At 39.1% G+C, this 19,831-nt stretch overlaps 1 pseudogene; it reads left to right on the top strand.

Moving 5' to 3' along the window:
- Positions 1-9,414, top strand: part of LOC109678038 (dnaJ homolog subfamily C member 14-like) — a 31,921-nt pseudogene extending 22,507 nt beyond the window's left edge.
- The last annotated feature ends 10,417 nt before the right edge of the window (positions 9,415-19,831 follow it).

Raw genomic sequence — 19,831 nt, 5'->3', positions numbered from 1 at the left:
TAAACAGTGTTCTGTGTGCTGGATTTTGCTGAGACCTCACATCTCTAAGCCTTTGAAATATTTGAATCCTTTGGTCCATTTTCTAATTTTAAAATGCCTGCTTACACTAAAGAGTCCCATGGGCATGTCATCCTAAGCATTATCATTGCCAATAGCAAGACTGCTGGTCTAAAAACTACAAAATCAACCAACACAGCATACATCCCAGGGAGGTCACAGATAACAAGATATAGTCCAGAAAACCAGTGTATTTGCCAATAACCTTGCATGCCTTATCAAATTCTGAATGGGGAAACACCTCATGAAGTTATTCCCATCCACCCTCCTTACACCTGCAATTCACAGAGTGTCTCTCTATCCAAACATTTTACAAAACTTCCCCCAGCTCCATCCCATGCCCTATTTCCCTCATCACTCTATGGTGGTTTTGGTGACAAGACACACTTCATCCAGTCTTTATTTTTAGCCATAAAATGCCCCATCATCTTGATTCTTGACATCTGGGTATCATTTCAAGGGACATACCAGAGGATACCCTGAGTGTCTGTTGCTAGCATATTCCAAAAGAGTCCTATTTCAGCTAGAAGAAAATTTCACTGACAGACAGGACTGACTTCTTCCTTTCACTAAGAAGAGGTACTTTCACAGATGTTCCCTGCCAAATCTCCCTCCTCCCTGCAAACAGATTGTTGGCAGTCATAGCCCACCATTCCTTGGGTCTTGTCTGCATTCTAGGGTTAAAAAAAAAAAAAAAAAACAGTATAACTTTAAACCAAGATCCCTCCACTTGGATATTTTCTTAGGGAGGCAATACATGGAGAACTCAGTCTTCAACTTCAGGAGACCAGGATTTTAATTCTAGATCTATTATTACCTATAAAATAAAATTCATATTGAACTTTCATATAAAAGTGAAACAGTGTATGTAAAATACTCCATGGGGTTATCTGCTATTTTTATTTTTCTTTATCATAGTGGTCACTGGAGGAACTAGGAGCTGCCCTGGCTTTGCCCTCATCAGAACCATTTTTCAGTTGCTCTCTCCATCTCATCTCCATCAGTAGCCTCTCATCTCACTTCCCAGGGGGCTCATGTGTGTTTTCCTATCTCTCCTGCTCCTGGGCTCAGATTCTCCCACTTTAATCTATGATTAAATGGCCATAATGATCTACCTGCTATACCTGCACTGATGCTAATTCTAGGAAGTTATGTGTCTATATAAAAGAGGCTGCTCACATCCTTTTTTCCCAAGGTCCACGGCATCTGGTCCCCAAGACACTAAAATTGCCTTGGTTTCAAATGGAGGTTTGTCAAAAGAGATCTGTCAGGAAGGACTCATATGAAATTCCATTATCAAGAGGCTCGTAGCAAAGCCTAATTTTTAGCAGTCAAAATTATACCTTTTCATTAAACTGAGGCCCCAGAAAGTAAAATAATAATAATAATAATTAAACAGGCTTATGATGAAAAATTACACTTAACATTTTCCTGTTCGCCATAATCAGAAGCACACACAGAGAAGGGAGTGTGATGTGCAGGAATCTGAGAGAGCTACCTCCATAGGGCATTTAAACTGTCATCTCTTCCTGCAATGAAGCCTACTCCTCCTCATTCCTCAGAGGCCACCTCTGAATCAGTTTCAGAGTAGCAAATGACGCCTCTGACCTCTAGGAGAGATGCAGAGAGCTCAAAAAATAGAGCCCCATGAGAGAAATCCCAGAGGATTTACACCACACGTTAATTCTTCATCTGCTCAAAATCCACCTGAGATTGCTGCTGCTGCTGCTACTCCTATATCAAACCCAGCTCCTCAGCTAAGCAAGGTCTTCTCTAGCCCAGTGCAGGCCTGCTTTCCTTATCTGTGCCCCTCAACACCACCTTCCCTGAAGGGTAAGCCCATTCCTTCCCACACTCTGCTTCTTTCCACCACCTCACCTTTATGTAAGTTGTGCCCACAATCACGTTTGCTAACCCTCACTAATGAGGGTTAGCAACCCTCATTCCAAACTCCAATGAACTAATGTTTTTATTTGCTTGAGGTCTCTTCCTACTCCTCTGTTTGGACTGTGCATTGATTGGAAGCTGGGATAGAGATCTTCACATTTCTGCATACCCCGTATTTCCCAAACCATAATAAGTGTTCAATAAATGTCACTGAGCCATTAACCCTCTTCTGGGTAAAAAAAAGAGTTGAATATAAATAATTTATTGCTTTTCTAAAAGAAGCAAAAGTGGAGGGGGAGAAGAGAAGAGAAATAATATTTGATGAATACCAACTGGGAACTACACTGTGTTTTTCATGTTATCTCATGAATTCTTACCAATAAATCCACAAGACTGTACTAACCCACTTTAAAGATTCTTTTTAAAGTTCCAAAGACGATAAGGAGTTCCACCAATTGTACACAGTTTTTTAATAACAAAGCATAGTTCAAACTCAGACCAATCTGACTGTACAATATATGCTTATCATGGAGTTTTATCACCATTGCTGTCACCAGAGCTAAGCTCATCTGTGGTGACATTGAGCTGCTTAGCTGCAGAGACTTTTCAGGGTCACTCTGTATCTCTACAGGCTAGAAGCCTAAGGTAGACAGCAGAAGGCACAAATCTATCTGTGGTAGAGCACAAGCTGTCATATTTTTCTTGACTGTCTGCAAACAGATCCATCAAACAGGCCCCTGTGTATCTGTCTATTCTCCTCCTATCATCGACTGACTCAGGACTGGGGAAATGGAGACCTGAGTCCTTCAAATACACAGTAACTAAAAGGGAGCATGAAGTGATGGAAAGGGCCCTTGCTCCACCATATCCTAGCCATGTGTTCCTGGGCAAATATCTCACTTTCCTAACTTTTAGTTACTACTTCAGTAACTCAGGATTCTGTCAAGCTCTATGAGATGAAGTGGCACTAGGATTATATAAATGTTGAAAAATCTAGATCCTAAATTTTTGCATTAAAGAACAAAGTTGAAACTATTTAACCAAATAATCAAAGTTGTTTTTAAGAATAATTTTTAAAAGAACAAACTGTAACTCTTGCACAAATAAAATATAAAATGAACATGTGGCAAGTATTTTATTTAACCCATTAATTAATAAGGGAAGTAGGAAGATGTTACAATGAGTTCAAAGGAGAATTCAGAACACGATACACATACCAGGAATTTAGAGAGTAATTTGCAAACAAATATGGTCAATATCCACCAAGCAATAATAATTTGGATTTCATGGGACAAACTATTTGCATTCTTATATACAAGTATCATTTGCATTGCACTTAGAGTTCTACAACTTACAGAAATTTTAAAACAATTCTAAAACATTTAGAAGAGTAGGCCACTAAAGAAGAAGATAAGCTGGGGCGGGTATGTTAGACAACACTAGAATTCCATTGAATACCCAGTATCTTTTTTTAAGGGACAGGGGGTCACTGCAAAGTCTTTTCATAGTTTTTTTCTAACATGATTAACATGTAAGACGTTGACCTAGAAAAGCAGCAAGAAAACAGTGACAGATTACGCCTGAGCATCCTTTTCCACACCCAGAATCTTCACTAAAGAGGTACTAAGGAATGCTGTAGTACTAATTTCCTGCTATCTAACTTAAAATTTAAAAATAAATCAGTGCTACTCAGGAAACAGGAACATTGATGTCACCTGGGTGCATGTTAGGAATGCAGGTTCTCAAGCCATGTCTCTCCTCTCCTGAACCAGAATCTGCATTTTAGCAAGATCCTTAGGTGATTTGTATGAAAATAAACATTTGAGAAGCAGAAGTTTAAGTAATCCTGCTACCGTTCTACCACTAATCAAACAACTGTGTCACTTCGAGCAAGTCAGTTCACCTCTCTGGGTCTCAGTTTTCTTATCTGTAAGATAAGAGGGTCACTGATGTTGGAGGTCCTCTCCTGGTTTCTGATTCCATCTCACGAAGGTTTTTCTCTCTGAAATCAAGTTCCAAATCTAATGTCATGCTGCCAACTTATGGAGCTTGGGGTCATGCAGAGAGTTAGCTAAGCTTTGTTTACATTTTTCCTCTGTGTCCTTCTCTGGATAAAATAAATTGACACAGTGACCCTAATGGCATCTACCCTGTCCCTGAGCACAGTGTGCCAGGATTCCCTGAGAGCCAAATGAGTAAGAAATCTCACCATCTGCTTGCAAGTCAGGAATTTCTACAGTTTTGCTGTCTGATTGAGTACATTGCCTTTAAAGTCCCAAAATAATCAATTCTGACAAGAAGGATTCAGATATGCCTTTCAAATTATAAAAACATACACAACACATACAAACTTCCTGACAACCTGATAAAATGAGAAAGAAAATTACCAGCTTGTTATTTTTAACTTATTTGTTTTCTTCAAGCAAGCCTGCTTCTTCCACAGGGAACCTCTGACCTTGGTGCTTCGCATATGAGCACAGAACTTTACGTCCTTACCATGGCAACACAGTTGGTTCATGGCTAGGGGGAGTGCTGGGGGGTGGGAGGGGGGTGAGAATCACATAAGGAAGCTTCCATGTTTAGATGCAGATAGAGCTACCTACCTGCCAATGTGGTGTCCTTTATTCCATGTATATCCAGAATTTATTCCCAACTGAATTCCACATCTACTTGAAACCTATGTAGAACACAGTCTGAACCAAGCAGTTTCATAGCAAAATTCAAGCCCTCATTGTTCCTATAAGCATCACTACATTCACCCAAGAGAAACTAGTTTGCAGCTATTTGACCCCTTTGTTCATTCCTTAGCCTACCCCCCAAGCTGTATGAGACCTGTCCTGCTGCCTCAAGGTCTCCCCAGATTATTCAACCATTAGTAAAGACCTGAGGAACCTCCACTGTCTGCTAAATCCTATGCTTGGAGCTGAAGCATTGGTGTGAGCAAAAGAAAGATGGTCCTAGACCTCTCCTGTGGCCCAGGAATTGGTGGGACACATAGGCTACAGACACAAGTCACCTCAGCTTGTAATTCCAATGGTGACACTAGATCTGATTCAGATGTTGAAGAAGGCTTCCATGGTGAGTTGATTTCTTGAAAAAAGCACTTCTTTCCATATCCCCCGATTTCTGGCTGTGATTCTCCCCTATATAGTTAAGAGGCATTTGGTGTTCTAAAAAAGGAGTAGATTTTTTATAACAAGAATATACAGAGAAAAAAAAACAGTCCATTTGTAGCCTTTGAGTTTCAAAATAGACTTTTAAATATGTTATCAGAGCAAACTGGCTTGAAAGTCACAGCTTTCATTGGCAAGTGCAGGCCTTCCTGAGAAATAAGAGCTTTTTGAGTGCTGAATGCCTAGATTTAGGGATCAATCACAAAACACTGAAGGAATCAGACTATCAGATTATTCCCAAGAAAATTCTTCAAAATAAGGATAACTGAAGAGTCAGTTTGCTTATTCACATGGCTCCAGGGATTGGGTATGAGGAAGAAAGTCAGCATACATGAGGATATCTCCTGACCAGAAAAACCCACATGGTAGCAGTTAGCAAAGGTTAGGTGGCGCATTGCCTTGTGATGGATGTATGAGGACACGGTTAATTCTAATGACCTCCCTTCCCACCATGGCAAGACAAGATAGAATATGTTAATGAAAGCCAGGACAATTGCCATGACTAGAGGTGAGCCAAAAGGCAGTCACGGAAACAGACATTGCATGACTAAGAGGTCAAGGACCTGATACTCTTCCAAATGCCTTGACAACGTGCAAGCAGACTCACAAATTAAATATATCCCCATGGACACCCAAAGGTGGATGAACTATCTAAATCAATTAAATTAATCAACTTAATTCTGGAATGACAGAGAAAATCTTAAAAGTGATTGGAGTTAGTGGATGAACAAGATTGCAGTTTTCTTCTGCCCTTAGACAAAACAGGGCTTACAAGTAAGATAGTTGAGACACAAAATATATTTTATATTCTGTTGTGTGTCTTGTGTGTTAAAAATAGGATACATACTATAATTTTCTGAAGTGACAATTTAAGTGGGAACATACTGGATAAGAAGACATGTGCCATTCTGAGAGGAAATAGCACATATGGTGCTGAGGCCCAGATTCAGTGTGGGATTTACTTAGCCGAAGGAGTTAAAGGACAGTGTACCTGGAACAGGATGAAGTGTGTTATAGTTTGGATTTGGGATGCCCCCCCAAAGGCCCATGTATCAAAGACTTAGTACTCAGACTGACACATTTAGGAGATGGTGGAAACTAAGAGACAGAGCTGAGAGGTCACTCCAGTCACTGGGAGTGTGACCTTGAAGGGGATAGTGGGGCCTTGGCCCCTTCTTCTTTCTCTCTTTTACATCCTGGTCATGAGGTAAATAGTTTTGATCTACCAGGCACTCCTGCCATGATGTGCTACCTGCATCCACCCCACATGCTCACAGTCCAGAGGCCTAAATGCAATAGATCTACCCAGCTATGCACTGAAAATGGCAAGGCAAAATAAGCCTTTTCTCTTTGTAGTTGATGAGCTCATGTATTTGTTACAATGGCAGAAAACTAATATAAGGTGTGACATGACAGGAGACAAGGTCCACATCAGGCAGGGGTTTCTGACCAAAGTTTTTAGTTTCATCCTCAGAACAAGCAGTGGGAATGCACTAAAGAGATGTAAACAATTTAGCTACAGCATGATAGTTATGCTTTCACCTGATCATTCACTAGCCTTAAAAAGTCCATTCTCTGCCTCCACCACTAATCCCCCATCCCACATCCTCACATTTATCTGCTCCATTCCCTAAGTTCACTGTCCTGTGTCCCAGAACTTTCATTCTTTCAGCGGGTGGTTCCCTCCCCCATCCCTACAGAGTATTCCCTGCCCCTTGGTCTTTACAATATACCAATGACGTTATTTTGAATGTTAAGATTAAAATATCCAGTGCTATTATGGTGGTGTTATGGTCAGGAGTCAAAGAATACCCTAATCTTTCCCAGTTAATTACTTCCATTTCCTCCCAGCAGCGTTCTAGGAAGATATTCACAGAGAATAAATGTGGGATGGAAAACAGCACTATTTTACTTCTAGCTGCACAAGCATGCTTGTGCATTAAATGCTGAGTTCAGTAAGGGTTCAAGGTCAGAGAAGGGTCTCCTATTTACTTCTTTCCTCTTAATTCTAAATGTTGCAGTGAAGATACTCATGACTATCAACTGGGAATGAAAGAAATAGCTGAGCTCATTTTTTAAAAGATAAAGACTGAGGTCTGATCATTTTAGGTATAATTAACCTCCCCCCCACACCCCTACCATTTGAGGCCTAATCAGAGACTCAGGCTCTGACCAATCACCTTAGCAGAAGGAGGTTGTGCTTGAGATCTGTGGTGTGGGTTGCTACCTTTATTGCCATACTTTGGCTTATATCTTAAAATTTTGGATAGATAGCCTTGTCTAAAATCAAGTGGCTGTCACTTATCAGGGAAAAGCCAGAACAGTCTCAGGGAGTTCTTTCTCAAATTAATGCTGTGAGAATTACATCCTCAGAAGAATGGCTCATAGTCAGCTCAGTTTGTCCTTGGTGCATTGCTTTACCTGGGGAAATCTGCATTTTAGAAGAGGTCTTCAGAAGTAGACCAAAAAGATCATTGCTATTCTTGTCAAGTCAAGCAGGAAGAAAAGCCAATGGAGGACACGCTTTTGACCAGGGGAACCTTCCAAATCCTCTAAAAAAAAAAATTACACTCCAGAGATTACTTTCATCTTTCTTGTAAGGCCAGATCTAAGATGATTTATAAGAAAAGCTGATTAAAGGGAAAAATTTTAATTATCTTCATTTTCATACTACCAATAAGCATAACAAAAATTTAAACGTTATTTCCCAATTTCGCCTCAAAATACTAGCTCAAACACTGATTTGCAGTCTATTTTGTACTATTTGACAACAAAAAGTTACAGCATTTTTTCCTAAAGACAAACAATTGAGACCTGATCATTATAGCTAATAATTAAGATGTTTAAAGGAAAGACTACTGATGTGGTAGTAGAAGTGTAGGAATAGATCAGAATAAGAAATTCCTCTCTGCACAAGCAGAGTGTGCCCTAGAGGCAGAGCCTCGGGGGTGCTCCCACAGCCCCTCTGGCCCCAGGCCAAGCTGTTCCAGTGGAAGGAATTACCACTGTTGGGTATCAGAATTCACCATGATGACTGTGACCTAAAATCCTCAGGAAATCCTGGGGTCATGCTCAGAAGCACCCTGGAAAAAGAGGGCTATTTGCAGCCCACCACAGTGGTGGTGCCTCCCTCAGGACTTCAGGACCCTCCATGGACCCTGAAATACTTTCAATCTCCGGACTCAAGGACTCAGCAGGGAAGGCTTCTAGTGATACCCGGCTGCCTTGCAGAGCATTGGGGTCCTAAGTACACACAGCCTCCAAACAGAGCCCACTGGTTGGATCCAAGCCATGGCCCTCCAAAGGGTCTAGGACCACCTAGAGAAGGAGAGGTTCCTGATCATAGAGAGGCATTTTCAGAAGAAGGGTCAGTAATGGACCAGGAACTCTCAAGAGAGAACGATGCTGGGTACCGGGAAGACGGAAACCCTTCTTTTCTTTCCATTCCATCTGCTAGGAAACTCCTTGAATCCGGGAAGAGCCTTACTCTGAGGGAGGAGATGGATCTTCTAGCAAGTTTCGCACCATTGTACCTCTCTGGCCTCGAGGGAAGATGAAGAGTTGGAAGAGGAACATGCTGAGGAGGTACCTCTTACATTCCTCACTGATTTTTCACTTTTGTTCAGTGGAAAGAAACCCCCATCCAGGAGGTGGTGGAGCAGCTTTCCAAATAAGATGGATACTCAGGATGGTAGACATAGAGATCCTAAGTCTCCTGGTCTATATCAGCTGGGCTGGAAAAAAAAAAGTCAAGCAGATCAGCATGAAGGCCTGGGATTTGGGGCAGCAGAGGAGCAATGTCACCTTGGACAGGAAGGCTTCTGGTGACTGACTGAACTGTTGGTGCTTAGGAGAGAGTATGTGGAAACTTGTGACCATCTTATCCATGCATGCAGGCAGTTGAAAGACAATGATCTGCACCCTTTTCAAATTTGGGTGGGAGTCTGGGCATTGAGGCTGGGGGGCTGGGCCCAGGTGATATCCCAATTTCTAAGCCAGGGCCTTTACTGTGGGTCAGGGCTCTTTTACCCTTACCCATTTTCTTACACTACTGGGTGCTGTGCTGTTCCTGGCTCTTACCCTCTTTTTTGAGCTGTCTCAGTTAGGCTGGTGATTTCTAGTGGGACTAGATGACCAGGTAGGCTAGAGGGATAAGGCCAATTGATCTTCTTCTGATTGGGTTCTTCAACCTTGCATCAAATGCTTGACTATGTTGAGAGACAGCAAAGGCACTGGCTTTCTAACCAAAGAGGACACTCAGAATGGTGGACATAAAGATCTAAATCCCCTGGTCTGAATCAGCTAGGCTGCATCCTGCTGAGGAAGGAGACTTTTGGGCAGAGTCTGTTAGTTTTGTCTCATCATTTGCTTTTAGAGAGATGACACCCCCTTTTAAACTGAGCATATCTTACTTCTTGACCTTGAAGAGCCTATTCTTTTACCCCAATGAACTAGCCAAAAGACAGAACAAGAAAACATGAAGCACTAAATTTGGAAATATATAACATTCAGAGTGGATATGGAATTTTTCCTCTGAGTGGGTAAATCACTCAACTTCAGTCTTATGGCTGCAAGCATGGCCAAAATTAATAATTTCAAAAAGCAGACTCATGTCCTTCATCCTTAGGTAGGGGGGTTGATATGGGGGTTTCCAAAAGCCCCCTTCTGATCCAAGAGTTTATATTTTATTAAATATGCTCATATTTATATGTATATATCTATTTAAATTTAGGGGATTATCTTTCTATAAATATATAACTGGAAACCTAAAAAAAGGAGAGAAGGGGGAAAGGAAGGGAAGGAAGAAGGGAGAGAGAAAGCAATACAGTCATAAATATGTGGGTTCCTTTCTTTTCAGTCAGCCATGTTGAGAGACTTAGTCACTTCCAAATGTCATTGCTCCCTATGCCATCATGAGACAATTGTCAAATGCTGATTTGAACTTGTTGGCAAAGAATCAACATTTCCCTCTAATTTTCTTGAAAAAAATGATATGAAAGTAGTGAAATTATCAAAAAGTAGTGAAAACAAAGAGAAAAAAAAAGACAAGGTCCATTTTCAGCACAGTTGGGAGATGGTTAAAATTTCAAATCTTTATTATTATAGTTTGATTGTGTCCTTCCAAAATTCATGTTGAAACTTAATGTACAATGCAATAGTATTAAGGGGTGGGACCTTTAGGAGGTGATTAGGTCATGAGGATTCCCTGCTTGTGAATGGGATTAGCAACCATATACTGGGCTAGAGGGAAATAACTAGGGCTTTTTTGCCCTCTCACCATGTGTATACCCAACTTTGAAGCACTATCTTGAAAGCACAGACCAGGCCCTCACCAGACACCAAACTTATCCTTGAACTCAGGCTTCCTAACCTTCAGAAGTGTAAAAGGTGAATTTCTATCATTTATAGATTATCCATTCTCAATTATTTTGTTACAGAAGTTCAAATGAACCAAGACACCCACACTTATCTTGCTCCCCCCACCACCAAAAAAAAAAAATGCAACAGCTGCATACAACAGTTGTAGTTAAGAAGGAAACATATAGGAAGGAACTTGGAAAAAAGATTCTAGACAAAAGTCAACTGCAGCTTCCAAAAAGTGTTCCTTAAAAGTGAGGGGCACTACTTGTGATGCAAATTTTAGTTTGTAATAGAAACAACAGAGATATCCAAGCTGGGAATATACACTTGATATCAGGAGACACATGCCATCTAGCTACAGCATCAGATGAAAAGAAAGAAATGCATTTAAAAATAATAGTAAATAAATAAAATTTACTTAAAATTTTAAATTTTAAATTTTAAAAATTTAAAATATTTTATTTTAAAAGCAGCAGATCTGCTTATTTGCTCTGTGTGAAGTCAAGTGCATGCACAGCTAAAACCTGAACCAGTAAAAAATTCAACTAATATAAATAGCTTTGACTCCTCTACACATTTAGTGGGTAAAAAAAATTAACCTCTTTTATAATAATTTAAGAAATAAAACAGCATAAAATTTACACAAATATATAGTATAAGAGTTAAAACATGAGGAAAGGATCAATAAAAGCAAATGGCAATAAAGAACACAATAGTCTTGCCATGGAGAAAGTAAAAATTGTGATGGAAATTTAAAATATTTCATAAAGCAACTTCCTTTATTAAACATGAGCACAAAGCACCTATAAAAGAGCTCAAAGAGAGGTTTCCAAGATGGCAGCTAGAGAGAGGAAGCAGAAAGCGTGCCTCCTAAAGTAAAATCTTGGAGAGATGCTGGAGATACACCTTACAGGAGAAACCACCGAGAAGAGGCAAAACTTTAACTCCTCCACACCTCCAGCCTGTGCATAGCATCTCCACTTCACGTTAAATGGAGAAACCAAGAGGGCCCCCATGCCACCAGATGCCTGTGCCCAGATGGCTTGGGAAGATGTGGATCACAAGGTGAGCTAAGCAGCACGCGGTACTCCCACAGACAACCCTGGGCCAGATCAGCATAGCCCTCTGGACAGACCGACTCTCACCCAGGGAAAAAAGAGAAACTGAATAACAACAAAAAAGACACGAGCAAAGAGGGTGGGGTGCCCTAGGTGCTGAAGGGGGGGGAAGGGGAAATCCCTCACAAGCCAGCTAGAGAAAGCAGGAGCGGGGACGCATGCCCAGCAATCAGGAGCGGGAAAGCTTGTGAAAGTGGCGGGGAGGAAAACTGCACAGGAGAGGGGGGAAGACCCACTTCCCACATGAACTGTAAATAAACACACAGGCCTGAGAAAGCTGGTGCAGTGCCACCTCCCCCAGTGTGCTTGGAAAGGGGAAAGCTTATAGCAGAGGCTCCCGCACAGGAGAACTCTGAGTAAACAAAGCCTGTGGGGCCAGGTGAGTGTTAAGCTCACTCCTGAGATCTGCATAAATAAAGCCTCCAGCAACAGCAGGCTGACAGCAGCGGGCAGGTGAGCCGCAGCCTCAGATAGCCATTCACAAAACTGTCTCCAGACTCTTTTTTTTCTCTCTTCCTTTGATGAGACAATAACCAAACTACACCTGCATGCTGAAAAATTTACTGAAACTGTATTGCATTTGAACTTGGGACACTTTGTGGGGTTTTTTTTTGTTTTGTGCTGTTTTGTTTTATTTTGTTTAGTTTTTGTTCCCCTTTGATGAGACAATAGAACTACTTCTGAGACACCATCTCCAGGATTGGAGGCTGAGGGACAAACACCAAAATTATTAAGACTGAAACTTTATTGCATTTGAACTTGGAGTTTTTATATAAAATATATATATATTATTTTAAATCCTCTCTCTTGTCTCTCTAATGCCTGTTCAGCTTACTGTTGATTACTACACTATTTGTCACTGTTTATATCCTTGAAACTTTTTTTGTTGATTGTTTGTTTTGGTTTTTTTCTACTTGTTTATTTGTTTTTCTCCTTTTCTTTAACTTCTTTTCTTTCCATCTCCTCTCTCCCTTCCATTCTAAATATCACCATGGTTATTATTACAAGCTAGAAAATACTTAATTGCACACAGTACAGGGACAATAACAACACCAAGGGAAATGACAGGAAGACAGAAAAAACAGGGAAATCAGCTTCCCCACAGCAAAAAATTAGTACAGGAACCAGAGGGGAATGAAGAAAACAGATGCTCAGACCCAGACTCCAAAAAATGAAGATAAACTATGCAAAAGAACCCAATGAAGCCCACAAGAAAAATCTAAAATAAGAAATACTACAGGTAATCAATGAGAATTTTATAGAGATGATACTAGATATGGTCAACCAAAATGTACAGGAGACACTCAAGAAATTCAAAGATGACAAAAGTAGAGAATTTGAAAAAGCACAAGAAGAAATAAAAGAAACCATAGAAGCACTATATAAACACTAAAGTGAAACAAAGAACACAATTAATAAAGAGATAAATGAACTCAGGACAAAAATAAACAACATTAAAGAGGAAAGGACTCAGGATATGGAAAACCTCAGAAAAAAAAATGAAAGAGAATTGCAAAACAAAATGGAAGGCCAATCCAGCAGAATAGAACAAACAGAAGACAGAATCTCAGAACTCAAAGATGAAATGGTGATTAAAGGAAAAACCAAAGAACTATTAATTAAACAACTCAAGACCTGTGAAAAGAAAATGCAAGAACTCACTGACTCCAACAAAAGACCAAACCTGAGAATCATGGGCATTGAAGGAGAAGAGGTGCAAGCGAAGGGAATGCATAATATATGCAACAACATAACAATGGAAAATTTCCCAAATGTAGAGAAATATATTCCCATACAGATGCAAGAGGCCTCCAGAACACCAAACAGACCAAATCAAAATAGAACTACCCCATGGCATATCATTATTAAAACAACAAGTACAGAAACTACGGAAAGAATATTGAAGGCTGTAAGAGAGAAAAACAACTAACTTACAAAGGTAAACCCATCAAAATCACAGCAGACTTCTCAACAGAAACATTAAAAGCAAGAAGAGCTTGGGGTGAGATCTTCCAGGCACTGAATGAAAATAACTTCAACCCCAGGATACTCTATCCAGCAAAACTATCATTCAAAATAGATGGAGCAATAAAAATCTTCCATGATAACCATAAACTAAAACAATATGTGACCACAAAGCCACCACTGCAAAAGATTCTTCAAGGGATTCTACACACAGAAAGTGAAACCCAACAAACCATGAAAGGGCAGGCAGACCAAACTACAGGAAAAGAAAAAGCAAGACAGTAGAGAGTAACCTCAACTTAGGTACACACAATCAAACCTTCAAAGAACTAAGACAACCAAATGACAGGAATCACCACATACCTATCAGTACTAACACTTAATGTTAATGGACTTAATACCCCCATCAAAAGGCACCATTTGATGAAATGGATTAAAAAGGAAGATCCAACAATTTGTTACTTACAGGAGACCCATCTCACCGACAGAAATAAGCATAGGCTTAGGATGAAAGGCTGGAAGAAGATTTACCAAGCCAATGGCCCCCCAAAACAGGCAGGAGTAGCAATACGTATCTCTGACAAAGTGGACTTCAAACCTACACTGACCAAACGAGATAAAGAAGAACATTCCATACTAATAAAAGGGGAAATAGAACAAAGGAAATAACAATTATCAACCTATATGCACCCAATGTCAACGCACCCAATTTCATCAAACATACCCTGAAAGATCTAAAAACATATATTAACGCCAACACAGAGGTTGTGGGAGACTTTAACACACCATTATCATCAATACATAGGTCATCCAAACAAAAAAATCAATAAAGAAATCCTAGGTCTAAAATATACCATAGATCAAATGGACCTACTTGATGTCTACAGAACATTTCATCCAACTTCTACACAATATACATTCTTCTCAGCAGCCCATGGAACCTTCTCCAAAATAGATCATATCCTAGGACACAAAGCAAGCCTCAGCAAATATAAGAAAATAGAAATTATACCGTGCATTCTATCTGATCACAATGCAATAAAACTAGAACTCAACAACAAAAATATAGACAAAAAACATACAAACAGCTGGAAAATGAATAACTCATTACTTAATGAACAATGGGTCATTGATTAAATAAAAGATGAAATTTAAAATTTCCTGGATGTCAATGAAAATGAAAACACAACCTACCAGAACCTATGGGACACAGCTAAGGCAGTCCTGAGAGGAAAGTTTATAGCCATGAGTGCATATATTAAAAAGACTGAAAGATCCCAAATCAATGACCTAATGATACATCTCAAACTCCTAGAAAAACAAGAACAAGCAAATCCCAAAACAAATAGAAGGAGAGAAATAATAAAAATAAGAGCTGAAATCAATGAAATAGAAACCAAAAAATAAAAAACCATACAGAGAATCAATGAAACAAAAAGTTGGTTCCTTGAAAAAAATAAACAAGATCGACAGATCTCTGGCAAACTTGCTTAAAATGAGGTGAGAAAAAAACCAAATTAGTGGAATCAGGAATGCAAAAGGGGAGATAATAACAAACACCATGGAAGTCCAGGAAATCATCAGAGACTACTTCAAGAACCTATATTCAAATAAATTTGAAAATCTTAAAGAAATGACAGATTTCTAGATACTTATGATCATCCAAAACTGAACCAAAAGGAAATTAATCATCTGAATAGATCTATAACACAAAATGAAATTGAAGCAGCAATCAGGAGTCTCCCCAAAAAGAAAAGTCCAGGACCTGATGGATTCTCTGCTGAATTCTATCAGACCTTTAAAGAAGAACTGATACCAACCCTCCTTAAACTGTTCCATGAAATAGAAAGGGAAGGAAAACTGCCTAACACATTTTATGAAGCCAGTATTACACTTATCCCAAAACCAGGCAAAGACACCTCCAAAAAGGAGAACTATAGGCCAATCTCCTTAATGAACATTGGTGCAAAAATCCTCAATAAAATAATGGCAAACCGAATTCAACAACACATCAAAAAGATCATTCACCATGACCAAGTAGGCTTCATCCCAGGAATGCAGGGGTGGCTCAACATATGAAAATCAAGAAATGTAATAAACCACATTAACAGAAGCAAAGACAAAAAACACATGATCATATCAATAGATGCAGAAAAAGCCTTCGATAAGATCCAACACCATTTCATGATAAAAGCTCTAAGAAAACTAGGAATAGAAGGAAAGTACCTCAACATTATAAAAGCTATAGATAACAAACCTACAGCCAGCATTATACTTAACAGAGAAAAACTGAAACCATTCCCTCTAAAATCAGGAACTAGACAAGGATGCCAACTATCTCCACTCCTATTCAACATAGTACTAGAATTCCTAGCCAGAGCAATTAGGCAAGAAGAAGGAATAAAAGGAATACAAATAGGTAAAGAAACTGTCAAAATATCCCTATTTGCAGATGACATGATCCTATACCTTAAGACCCAAAAAACTCTACTCAAAAGTTCCTAACACCATCAATAGCTATAGCAAGGTAGCAGGATATAAAATCAACATAGAAAAACCATTAGCATTTCTATACACTAATAATAAACAAACTGAGAACGAATATATGAAAACAATTCCATTTACAATAGCCTCAAAAAAAATCAAATACCTAGGTGTAAACCTAACTAAAGATGTGAAAGACATGTACAAGGAAAACTATAAACTTCTGAAGGAAGAGATTGGGGAAGACTATAGAAAGTGGAGAGATCTCCCATGCTCATGGATTGGTAGAATCAACATCGTAAAAATGTCTATACTCCCAAAAGTAATCTACATGTTTAATGCAATTCCCATCAAAATTCCAATGACATTCATTAAAGAGATTGAAAAATCTACTGTTAAATTTATATGGAAACACAAGAGGCCATGAATAGCCAAGGCAATACTCAGTCAAAAGAGCAATGCTGGAGGTATCACGATACTTGACTTCAAACTATATTACAAAGCAATAAAATAAAAACAGCATGGTACTGGCACAAAAACAGACATGAAGACCTGTGGAACAGAATAGAGGACCCAGATATGAGGCCACACAACTATAACTAACTTGTCTTTGACAAAGGTGCTAAAAATATACGATGGAGAAATAGCAGCTTCTTCAACAAAAACTGCTGGGAAAACTGGTTAGCAGTCTGCAAAAACCTGAAACTAGATCCATGTATATCACCCTATATCAATATTAATTCAAAATGGATCAAGGATCTTAATATCAGACTCCAAACTCTAAAGTTGATATAGGAAAGAGTAGGAAATACTCTGGAGTTAGTAGGTATAGGTAAGAACTTTCTTAACGGAACCCCAGAAGCACAGCAACTTACAGATAGCATAGATAAATGGGACCTCATAAAACTAAAAAGCTTCCGTTCATCAAAAGAAGTGGTCTCTAAACTGAACAGAACACTCACAGAGTAGGAGAAAATATTTGCCAGCTACACATCAGACAAAGGACTGATAACCAGAATATATAGGGAACTTAAAAAACTAAATTCTCCCAAAACTAATGAACCAATAAAGAAATGGGCAAGTGAACTAAACAGAACTTTCTCAAAAGAAGAAATTCAAATGGCCAAAAAACACATGAAAAAATGCTCACCATCTCGAGCAATAAAGGAAATGCAAATTAATACCATACTGAGATTCCACCTCACCCCTGTTAGAATAGCCATCATTAGCAACACCACCAACAACAGGTGTTGGTGAGGATGCGGGGGAAAAGGAACCCTCTTACACTGTTGGTGGGAATGTAAACTAGTACAACCACTCTGGAAAGACATTTGGAGGCTACATTGAAAGCTAAACATTGATCTACCATTTGATCCAGCAATACCACTCTTGGGGATATACCCAATAGTACTGTGACACAGGTTACTCCAGAGGCACCTGCCCACCCATGTTTATTGCAGCACTATTCACAATAGCCAAGTTATGGAAACAGCCAAGATGCCCCACTACTGATGAATGGATCAAGAAAATGTGGTATCTATACACAATGGAATTTTATGCAGCTATGAAGAAGAATGAAATGTTATCATTCGCTGGTAAATGGATGGAATTGGAGAACATCATTCTGAGTGAGGTTAGCCTGGCCCAAAAGACCAAAAATCATATGTTCTCCCTCATATGTGGACATTAGATCAAGGGCAAACACAACAATGGGATTGGACTTTTAGCACATGATAAAAGCGAGAGCACACAAGGGAGGGGTGAGGATAGGTAAGACACCTAAAAAGTTAGCTAGCACTTGTTGCCCTCAACGCAGAGAAACTAAAGCAGATACCTTAAAAGCAACTGAGGCCAATAGGAGAAGGGGACCAGGAACTAGAGAAAAGGTTAGATCAAAAAGAATTAACCTAGAAGGTAACACACATGCACAGGAAATTAATGTGAGTCAATTCCCTGTATAGCTATCCTTATCTCAACCAGCAAAACCCCTTGTTCCTTCCTATTATTGCTTATACTGTCTCTTCAACAAAATTAGAGATAAGGGCAAAACAGTTTTTGCCAGGTATCGAGGGGGTGGGGGGGAGAGGAAGTGGGCGGAGTAGGTGGTAAGGGAGGGAGTGTGGGCAGGGGGGAGAAATGACCCAAGCATTGTATGCAATATGAATAATAAAAAAAATGAAAAATAAAGAAAGAAAGAATAAAAACTTCTATAAGCTAATAAACAGTAAATAGCCCAATATGAAAATAAGTAATGAACTTAAACAGCTACTTAACAAAATGAATATCCCAAATGGCTAACAAACATGTGAAAAGTCATTTAACCTCATGAGCTCTTAAGGAAATACAAGTTAAAAATTCAATGAGATGTATTTTCCCCATCAACAGAGGTTGGATCAATTTTGATGTATCCATATGATAGAATACCATGAAGCAACAAAGTTTTTTTTAGTTTATTTCTATTGTGTTGAACCACTGTAATGGTGTTTATTACAACAGCTAATGCTGTCCTATGACTAATACAGACATTAGAGGTCATCAGCATCCATTTTACAGATAAAAGAGCTATTGTTTAGAAAATTAAGGGATTTGCCCAATGTCACAGAACTAGTAAGTGACAAGCTTTGATCTGTTAGATTCCAAATCCAGCAGGTCATTTCTTCTTTTTCTTCTTTTTCTTTTCCACCATGTCTTACTGTCTCAACTTATGTAAGTACCACTTAACACTCTCATCCCACTTGGCTCCCAATAAATAAACCATAACAATAGGAAGTGGTATCCACCTACTCAGCAATTTCATATGATAGCTCCTCCCTGAAATTGCTCCTGAAATTACTTAAATGTCTCCCTATAAACCTTGGTTATAAAGTTTAGCACATAACACACTTTCAAAAAGAAATAATACTTTTCCCAAGATAAAAACTTCAGGTGCTTGGCTACCAAAAAATCTTAAGTATATTAAGTATTGAGATGGATTGGATTATTGTGCTTAAGTGAAAGAATGGCCTATAAATATAATGTCCCTAAAAATAGGAAAAATTCTTTAAAATAAATACGTCTGTACAGAAATCAAATGCATGAAGAAAGAAAATCACATGCCTTAGCAACTCAAAAAAGAAAACCACATAATTTTAAGAATCTTTTAAGAGAACTTGGTAGCATGTCTGGGGATTTCTCTCCTAGTGAAAATCTCAGCCAGTCCTAGGCAGCTGACTTATGTTTTGGCTTAAGTGAGACACCCACTGGAGACTGGGAGAATGGCAAGAGAGAATCCAATCTCACCCATCATCTTCCCAGTTAGGATTAGTGTTCTGGGATTTGGATGTCAGATGATAAGAACTGTCTTAATTTAGGCTACAAAGAAAACTCAGAAAGACTCCCGGTATCCACTTTGGCCATTCTTTATTTTCATATGTCTTGATGTATGGAGATCCATGATATACTGATTCTATCATTTTCCTCCAGTTTATAGATAAACTGAAGCTTTGAGAAGGTAACCTAACAAGATCATAGTGACTGATAGGTAACAGTTAGACTTAAGCAGTGTCCACAAGAGGAAGAAAGGAAGAAGTCATTGTAACTCAATTTCCCAACTCCACTAATCTCTGGCCAGAGCCCAGAAGCTATTGCACAGGATGCTCTAAATGAGCTACTACACTAAAGCTTAATCCACTCTTTACCCAAAATCCACATCCTAAACATCAACTAAGTCTAGTGCAGGGAGGTTTTCACAAGTAAATTTAACAAAACAAAGACCCAGTCCTAAGAGCTAGACACAGCAAAGGTTAG

The sequence above is a fragment of the Castor canadensis genome, chromosome 12 (assembly GCF_047511655.1).
Source record: "Castor canadensis chromosome 12, mCasCan1.hap1v2, whole genome shotgun sequence".
Taxonomy (NCBI): domain Eukaryota; kingdom Metazoa; phylum Chordata; class Mammalia; order Rodentia; family Castoridae; genus Castor; species Castor canadensis.
Note: the sequence above shows the minus strand (reverse complement) of the source record. Positions and strands in the feature narration are given on the sequence as shown.